The sequence below is a fragment of the Pteropus medius genome, unplaced genomic scaffold (assembly GCF_902729225.1).
Source record: "Pteropus medius unplaced genomic scaffold, Ma_sr-lr_union100, whole genome shotgun sequence".
In the NCBI taxonomy this organism is placed as follows: domain Eukaryota; kingdom Metazoa; phylum Chordata; class Mammalia; order Chiroptera; family Pteropodidae; genus Pteropus; species Pteropus medius.
In genome coordinates this window covers 2,130,053-2,138,106 of record NW_024345479.1, presented here as the reverse complement: position 1 = coordinate 2,138,106, position 8,054 = coordinate 2,130,053, and the positions used below count along the sequence as shown (strand labels likewise).

The 8,054-nt window shown below is 54.9% G+C and overlaps 2 protein-coding genes across 3 annotated transcripts in view; one reads left to right on the top strand and one right to left on the bottom strand.

The window, feature by feature from the left end:
• Window positions 1–4,298, bottom strand: part of MED24 (mediator complex subunit 24) — a 29,236-nt gene extending 24,938 nt beyond the window's left edge. Inside the window, exon 1 of the mRNA XM_039873581.1 lies at window positions 4,169–4,298. The gene's annotated coding sequence lies outside the window, so the exon portion shown is untranslated. The remainder of the gene's footprint in view (window positions 1–4,168) is intronic.
• Window positions 3,700–8,054, top strand: part of THRA (thyroid hormone receptor alpha) — a 24,483-nt gene continuing 20,128 nt past the window's right edge. Inside the window, exon 1 of one of the 2 annotated variants that reach the window (XM_039873586.1) lies at window positions 3,700–3,986. The gene's annotated coding sequence lies outside the window, so the exon portion shown is untranslated. The remainder of the gene's footprint in view (window positions 3,987–8,054) is intronic. The other variant, XM_039873585.1, reaches the window with a different exon arrangement.

The window sequence follows — 8,054 nt, the reverse complement described above, 5'->3', positions numbered from 1 at the left end:
GACCCCCAGCCCCGTCACTATGGGAAGTTAATTGGCAACAGGTAGACAGGGAAAGAGACTCCTTCCTACACACTCATATCAGTTCCCTCTCCCCACCCATCCCCGCATCAAGATCCCTACTTTCTGTCTGGGGGAGGGGCGGATGGGGGAGAGATCTTCATGGTAGCCCCATGTCAGGGACAGCTCCTGCATCCTCCTCAGTTCCCTTTCTCCGTCTTCCCACTGATCTCACAAAAGGTCCAGAAAAGGACCAACCACAGGAGTAAAAGGCAGAACTGGAACCATCCTCAGAGTAATTTCCTCTCCAACACCCTGAAGGTGTTCCCACTCCACACTCCCAGAGCAGAGCAGAGAGGGGCTGTAACCCTGAGGCCTGGACAGTGACAGGGAAGGGAAGCCAGCCTGCCATTCCTTTGCACCGCCCCTCCCTCGATGGCATGAGAGCCACTCTGTACTCTTGGCCTCCACACCAGCCTGTCCCACGTGTCCTTTAACTAGAGGGGGAGGGCTGCAGTATGGTAAGACCCAAACTCCACGGTAAAGGCAATTTCCCCCTACTCCTCCTCTCTCCTTCTGGCAAAGGCTGGATGAAGGGGTTCTGTGTGGGAGTAAAACCAGAATCTGGGAACTTTAGGGAATCCAATACCTGGCACATATTAAATGCTCAAAAANTTCCTTTCCTCTATTTCCACCACCATCTTTTCTTAATTGAAAGATCACTAAGGAAGAAGAAGCACCTGGTTTTAGGTTCTTAGCTGTCTTGTGCCTGTTTCCTCTGCTGTCTTTCCAGAACTCCTCAATAAGTGTGGCTGTGTCTGCAGAGTCAAGGGGTCTCTGCTGGACACATCATCACTTGCTGCCATCACCCAGAGCCCAGAAGGTCAAGATGAGGCCGGGGAGGGAAACGGCTGAGATCCAGGCCACCGAGTTCGTTCCAGCGCAAGCTGGTGGAGGGCCTATCCCTTGTTTCCTCAAACTGCCTAGGGCTTCTTGGCAGGGGTGGAAGATGCTGTGTGGGGTCTTGGCTTCAAGGTTTTGGGGGAAGTTCTTCAAAAAGATTTCTGGATCTCTGTTTTCTAGGGGTGGGACCCTCAAGAAATTTTGGGGTGCTTCCTAGCAACAGTCTGGGAGGGAGAAAAGGAAGAAGGAAGAGAGGGAGGGGCCTGGGCAAAGCTGCTCTGATGGGAGCCCAGAGAACAGGCTGTTCCTGCTGCCTCCATGGCAACCAATATCTAAGAGGGAGGGGGCTGTCAGGCATATCCCCTTGGAGGGTCGCTATCATTCATCACTTGTGCCCCACCCTCCTGCTCTCCCCATAGCCTCAGCCTTGAAGCAGAGGTGGGGGGATGGGAAGAGACAACCCGGTTGGGGGTTTCATGGCAAGGAAAGAATAGGAGCTGGGGATGAAATGACTCGGAGAAGAGCTAGAAGCTTTAAGAATTGGGGGTGAGTAGGATGAGTGGGGTAGAAAGGGCAATGACACAACACAGGGGCAGAGACTATAAACTCAGACCTAGGCTGGATCCTGGCATCTGGCAAGATGCCCACTTTGGAAGCACTGTGCCCTTCACTTTGCCCTTGCCCAGATCTGTTAGACAAGGGAGCCAAGGAAATGGAGAGAGGTAAGGAGATAATACGAACAGTGAACTGTTTTTTGAGTTCAAGGTGCCCTACTCTGCTTGCGGGGGGAATAAAGGTAGATCAGGAGGCACTTCATTTTCTATGGCTCTCGGTCTAGGATTTCAAAAAGTCTCCCTCACCCAATATCTTTAAGGCCTTTTGTCATAGAAAGATGTGGTGGAGGAAGCCAGAATGGAGGGGAGACAAACCATAGCACTTTTATCTTCCCCTTCTGGACTCTGTCACCCTGCCCTAATCAGAAGACTGCTAGACCTCTCCTTTGCCTCCTGGTTCTGCCTGATTGATGCAGAGTTTAAATGTAGCTCATCTCATAAATGTATTCCATGCTTTGGGATTCTCTCCCAACTCCTTGGGCTACCCAATCCCAAGAGACTATTTCCATACAGGGTAGAGCATGCACTCTGACCACTACACACCACAGCCTTGCTCGCCAGGGTTTCAGCCAAACCTGATCACCGAGGAGGTGGCATCGATAGCAGACAGCCACCCTCGGTGCACCTCACACTGCATGCTGCCCTGACTCTGCAGACTGCAGCTTCGTGCCCCACACTACAGCTGTTGCATGTCCACTGTGAGCTCAGGCTGAACCCACAGGTTCACTTGCTGCATGCTGACTGCACACTGCAGCCTTGATTCCCCACTGCAGCTGCTACTACTACACACTGCAGGCTCCCTTCAACCCACTGCATGCCTCTCACCACCACCACTTCACTCTGCAGCCCATGGGTTTCATTCCAGCTGCCCTTCTCATCCCCATGATTCTAGAGGTCTCAAGAGAGGCACCCTCCTCTCCTCTACGCATTGTAAACCCCAATAACCCCTGTAAGAGAAGTGGCTGCAACAGAACTGAGGATGCGGGTGGCTGAGACTAAGATAAGCCAGGGCAGCTCAAATTGGATAGGCTGTTGGTCAGAACCCCACACTTTGCAAGTGAATCTGCCTAGTGTAAACTGGGCGATTAGCAGGACAGTTCCCCTTAACACGCACACGCGTGCACACTCACACACACTCCAAAAGCAGACTGTGGAGATAGTGCCCCACCCCTGAAAGCTGTGGGAAGGCTATGGCCCCCGCTGGTAAAACTGGACTGATGACAGCAGGGGAACCGGCAGGGCCAGGGGGGGTGCTGGGGTAATTAGAGCTTTGCCTGGCGCTGAGAGATCCCCAGATGAAAGGGGTTCTGGCGTCACCAAGATGGTTTCATGTCCTTGAATGCAGGTGTGTGTGTGTGTGCACGCGCGCTCATGGGGGGTGAGGCTGGATGGTGGAGACCTCTCCTGTGGGGAAGGGGCTCCATTTTTTTTGCCTCCTGCCCTTCTCCTTAGATTGGCCCTGGTACCATTTGGATTTTGGTGGTGATAAACACGGGAAAGAATGCCACCTCTATGAAGCTGAGAGTCCATGCGGGAGGGCAAGCCTTGCCCCCTCCCCAGCTCCGCAAGGGGACCAGATTGTTGAGAAAATGGCTGGTGACGGGGAATAGAAAAAGTCTATATTGGAAGAGGGCGACATCTGAAAGGGGAGGCAGTGGATAAGGTAATGATGTTGGAAATGAGAGGGGAAGGGAGGTAACGGCGAGCAAACCTCTAAAAGGATTAAAAACATAGGATGATTGAAGTTAAAAGGACCTCAGGGGTCACCTGCCCAACCCTCGCATTTTAAGGTTGAGGAAGCTCTGCCTGCGAGAGCGGGGGTGATTTGCTCAAGGTCACACAGTGAGTTACTGGCAGAGAAGGGACCCGAACTCAGAAACAAACTCTAGACCTCCAAGGGTTTCGACTTTCTCCCTACTCATAAGGTGCAGGCGGCTCGTGGATACTCCCTTCTTCATCCCCATGGTGCAAACCCCCAAATCTCCCATTCTTCCAGCAAGCAAAGACTATTTTTTAAATGACATCTTTTTCAAAATATGTCACCAAGTACCACTCCTGCCGGAGACGCCTGGAGCGGGGAGGGCGAGTCCGAACGGGACGAGGGCGGAGGCAGCCGAGGGGCGGCCGGGCGGCTGGCTGGCCGGGGTCCCGGGGCGCGGCGGGGGGCGGGGGGCGCGGGCGGGCGGCGGCAAGGCGGCCTGCAGGGAGCAGCCGCGAGCCGGCCGGGCGCGCCGAGCAAGAGCCCCAGCCGGAGCGGGGCGGGGGAGGGAGGAGCCAAGAGCGGCCGCCGCCTCTGCCGGAGGAGCCGCGGGGCCGCCACACTCGCCCCCCGCCCCCCCGCGCTCACTCGCACTCACACCCGGGCACAGGAGGCGGGCGGCCCGGGCCCCACCGGCCCCCCATGGACGCCCCCGGCACGGGGCGCTGAGACCCCGCGACGCTGCCCAGCTCGGTCCAGCGCGCCACGCCGAGGTAAGGGGGAGGGAGCGAGGGGGCATTAATATGCAAATATCTCGCGATTGATTATGCAAAGCCGCAGGGCTCTCTGGCCAGCTCCCCGGCGGGCTGGGGGTGTCCGGGGGGGACCCGCTGCCAACCTCAGCTTGCCCCGACGCCCCCGTGACCCTGTCACAGCCCGGGAGCTTGCAACTTACGCCCTGGAAAAGGGAGGTGTTGCTAGGAGGTCGGTGGGCCCCAGGTTTCGCCGGCGGAGATGGCGTCCAGGCCTCCCCCTCGAGGGCCCGCCCGGCCTCTGTCCGGCCCGTCTGCTGCGTATTCCCGGGCCCGGCCCCGCTGCCGGCCGCCCGAGCGCCCCCGCCCGCCGCGCCGCGGTTTGTTTACGGTGCGTCGGAGGCCTGCCCCCCAGCCCCCACCCCTAGTCTCCCAGGCCGGGCCGAGTGGCCTTTGCAAAGCTGCCTCCAGCTGCGGAGGGCAGTATGAGTGGGGTCGGGGTTGGGCTTGCCTGGACCCTGGGAGAGAGAAATAGCCTCCCCACACACACTTCACGCGTCTCCCCAGTTGATCATGGCTCTCTGGTTGCAACACTCCTAATTGCAAAAAACGAGGCTGGGGGGGCGGGTAGCGTGTGTGTTGGGGGCGAGTGTATTTGAGGGTCCCTAGATGATTAGGAGAGTTGCAAGCTAGGGTGGTTGGGGAAGAGAGGGAGGAATGGATCTGTGTTGTGTGTGCCCCCCTTTTTTCCTCCTCTTGCAACGTGTCTCCTCCCGTGCCCCTTCTCTGCCTGGGGCCGTTCCTTGTCTGGTGTAAAAGAAAGGCCTGGGGTGTGGGGGGATTGATAGGGGCAATGGAGAGAGCCACTGTTTCTAGGGGCGGAGGTCACAGAGGGAAAGCCAGTAGAATTGGAGCCAATTCCTCAGTGATGGCTCTGGCCCCAAGAGGGGGAAGGGATGAAGGGGGCTGTTGTCCAAGATGAAGGGGAAGCAAATGTGACATGCAGACACGGAGATATGCCCACACAGACAGCCACATGCATACCCAGGGACACCCAAGCAGACTCAAGGACAGGAGCTGCTGGACACACCCACATGGGGACAAGGGAAGTGGCAGGCTACTGCTGCACGGGGGAGCTCAGAGGGGTGGGACACACCCACGGGAGACCGACCCATGCACATACCCACGCACAGGGTCACATGGAGATGTTGTCACACACAGGGGCAAGGAGGAGTCGCTGTCACCCACACAGAAAAAGTCACTATCGCACGCATGCATGAACATAGAGCAGTTGCACACAGCCTCACATTACAAAAGACCCTGTCACTCACAGGCACACACGTGCTTGCATGAGCCCAGTCACACAGGCATTATTGCCTGCCGTGACAGTCACCATCACTCAGTCAAACACAAATGCAGTTACACATCAACACATGTATACACAACTTAGCAACAAGTATTTTCCAGGCCTCCTACTGTGGATCTGTGAGGTTGCATATACAACAAAACCCCTGCTCCCAAGAAAATTAAATTTATTTGTGTGAAAAGACTTTCCTGCATAATGGTGCAAGGGATGCATTCGTGATAACGTTCTCCGTCTCTATCGCTTGTCATCCCATCCTACTAGATCGTGAGCTTGAGACCTGGCAGAATCACTCCAAGAGCTCTGGATCCCAACCAGAGCCTAGCACAGGAAGTGCTCTGTAAATACTTGTTAATGGATTGACTGTGGGAACTCTGGACACAGGTGCACTTATTTGCACACAGTCCCAGGGACTCAGGTGCAGAAGACATTCACAAGGCTCAGGTTCACACAGTGACAGGTCCACACCGACAGTTGTATCCAGACAACCCCGGACACACACACTGTAGCTGTGCAGTCAGGCACACCCCTAGACGCACACATAGTCATTGACTTTTTCCCTAGGTTTTTTTTTCTTTTTTTTTTGAGAGACAGAAACTAGAGCAAAGAGTAGGGGCAGGGGGGTTCCAGAGGGCCGAGTCATGGGCCTGAAGCAGTGTCCAGCAGCTGGGATTATCTTGGCTGCTGAGTGAGGGGGGTGCTGCGGTCCCTATCCCCACCCTAAAAGCAAATGGAGAGGGCCATCTAGATGCCCCTGCTGGGTCATTTGTCTCAACCTTTCCTGGGGCCATTCACTCACCCCCAGCTGAGTTCCTGACTCTCACCCTGAGTCTGGCTCCTTTTCCCACCTCTGCCCTCCTGTCTAAACTTGGAAGCCTTCCTTAGGAGGCCCTATGCTGGTGAGTGTCTGGGTGAGTGATGTGTATTTTTGACTTGGAATTTCTCTCTAACGCTGTCTCTCCGTTGCTGCGTATTGCTGTGTCTGATTCCCTCTCCTTGTTTCTCTGCCAGACTGTAACTCTCACCCTGTCGCTACCCGTGTCTACCCCTGTTTTTGTCTGTTTCTGCCACAACCTCCTTTCTCAAAGCTGGGAACTGGCAGTGATGTTCTTCATAGTTTTCCGGTTGTTAATACTCAAACCCCGCCCCTCAGTCCCTGCCTGCCCTGCTTCTGGGGTCATCGAGAGGTTGGGGTGGGGGGCGGGGGGCTCAGCTGGCTGCTCAGGACATCCTGAACTTCCTCAGTACTACAGCTGCAGGCCAGCAAGTTTTGGGGGCTGGGAATTGGGAGAAGGGAAGGGGGTCACCTACTGCCTGTGCTAACCCCTCAGACTGGCAGGCTCAATCAGGAGACAACAGATCAGTGGAAACCTTGGGTGTGCAGGCCACAACAAGCTAGCTCTTGACCAGGCCAGTGAGGAGCTCCCCACCACACTCACCCACTGGGAGAGAATTGTCCCCATGTGCAGTGGTGGGAGTTGGCAGGACCCACAGTGGCCTTTCTCCACACCCCTGGCAGCTGAGACCCACCTCAGAGATGCCCAACAGCTGTGTCCTCTTTGCCCAGCCTCAGAGCTTGCTTCTGCCTAGACTATGTGCGAGGCTGAGTGAGGCCCTCTCCCATGAGTGCAAGCTACAGCCCAGGGCGGCAGAATGAGCAACTCTTCCAGAGAGGGAATCTGAGTGGGGGACACCAAGCATTTCTGGTCATGCTTTCCCTCTAGCTGTGGCCTGTTTGAAGAAGCACTGGTAGTTATTCAACCATAGAGAATCCATGGACTGCCACAGAAGGGTAAACTGAGGCTTGGTCACAGGGAACACAGAGCTGGATGGAAGACCAAGGGTATTTTATTGTTCCTCTAGCAGGTAATATCCTGTAATGGTTAAGACAGGGACTTCTTTGGAGCTATACTGCCTGGGTTTGGATCCTAGCTCTGCCACTTGCTGGTTGTATAACTTTGGGCAAGAGATTTAACCTCTCCTTTGCCTTATCTGTAAATTGGGGGTGATAATACCTACCTCATCATTCAGATTTTTGAGGATTAAAGTAGTTAGAATATATATATAAAACATTTAAAAAAGTGCCCGGTGCATAACAAGCACTGTATGTGTTAGTTGTTACAATGAGGAAGCCTGTGGGTCTGGAGTCCCCTGGATTTCTTGGGGGAGCTTGGGAGAGAATTGGATCTCCTAGACATCACAGGAACAGGAATCAGATGGGAGTGGGGTAGGCACAAGAGGTCCCTAATCTCTAGACTATTCCTACTTCATGTCACCATTTTCTCCCTGACAAGTTTTTGCAACCAGAGTCCTTCTAATCCTTACCTTTTAGCTGTGTCTTAAAAAGAGCTCTTGACACCTCAGCCTGGGATATACCTCCCCAGTTAGGGGCATGTGTGTGAATGTTGGGGCATCACTGTATCTCTGTTGGGACAAGTCTGAGCCCTGGGAGTAGGGGAGAGAAATAACAAGGAAAGCAGGCTCCTCTCTCTAACCCTTCTTAGGTGTAGAATACAGCACCCTTCCTCTCTCCTGGGGACCCAGTATTCCAGCTACCTTCCACCTACCAATCAACCAAGACCCAGCCCTGGCTGACAGACACCAGATTCTTCCCCCCTGTATGGAGGGGCATTAGTGTGAAGGGTGGTAGCACTGAGTAAGGACCAAAATGGTGGGTGTCGCACCTTGAGATCCAGGGTCTGTCCAGGGTTGCCTCTTTCCCTCTG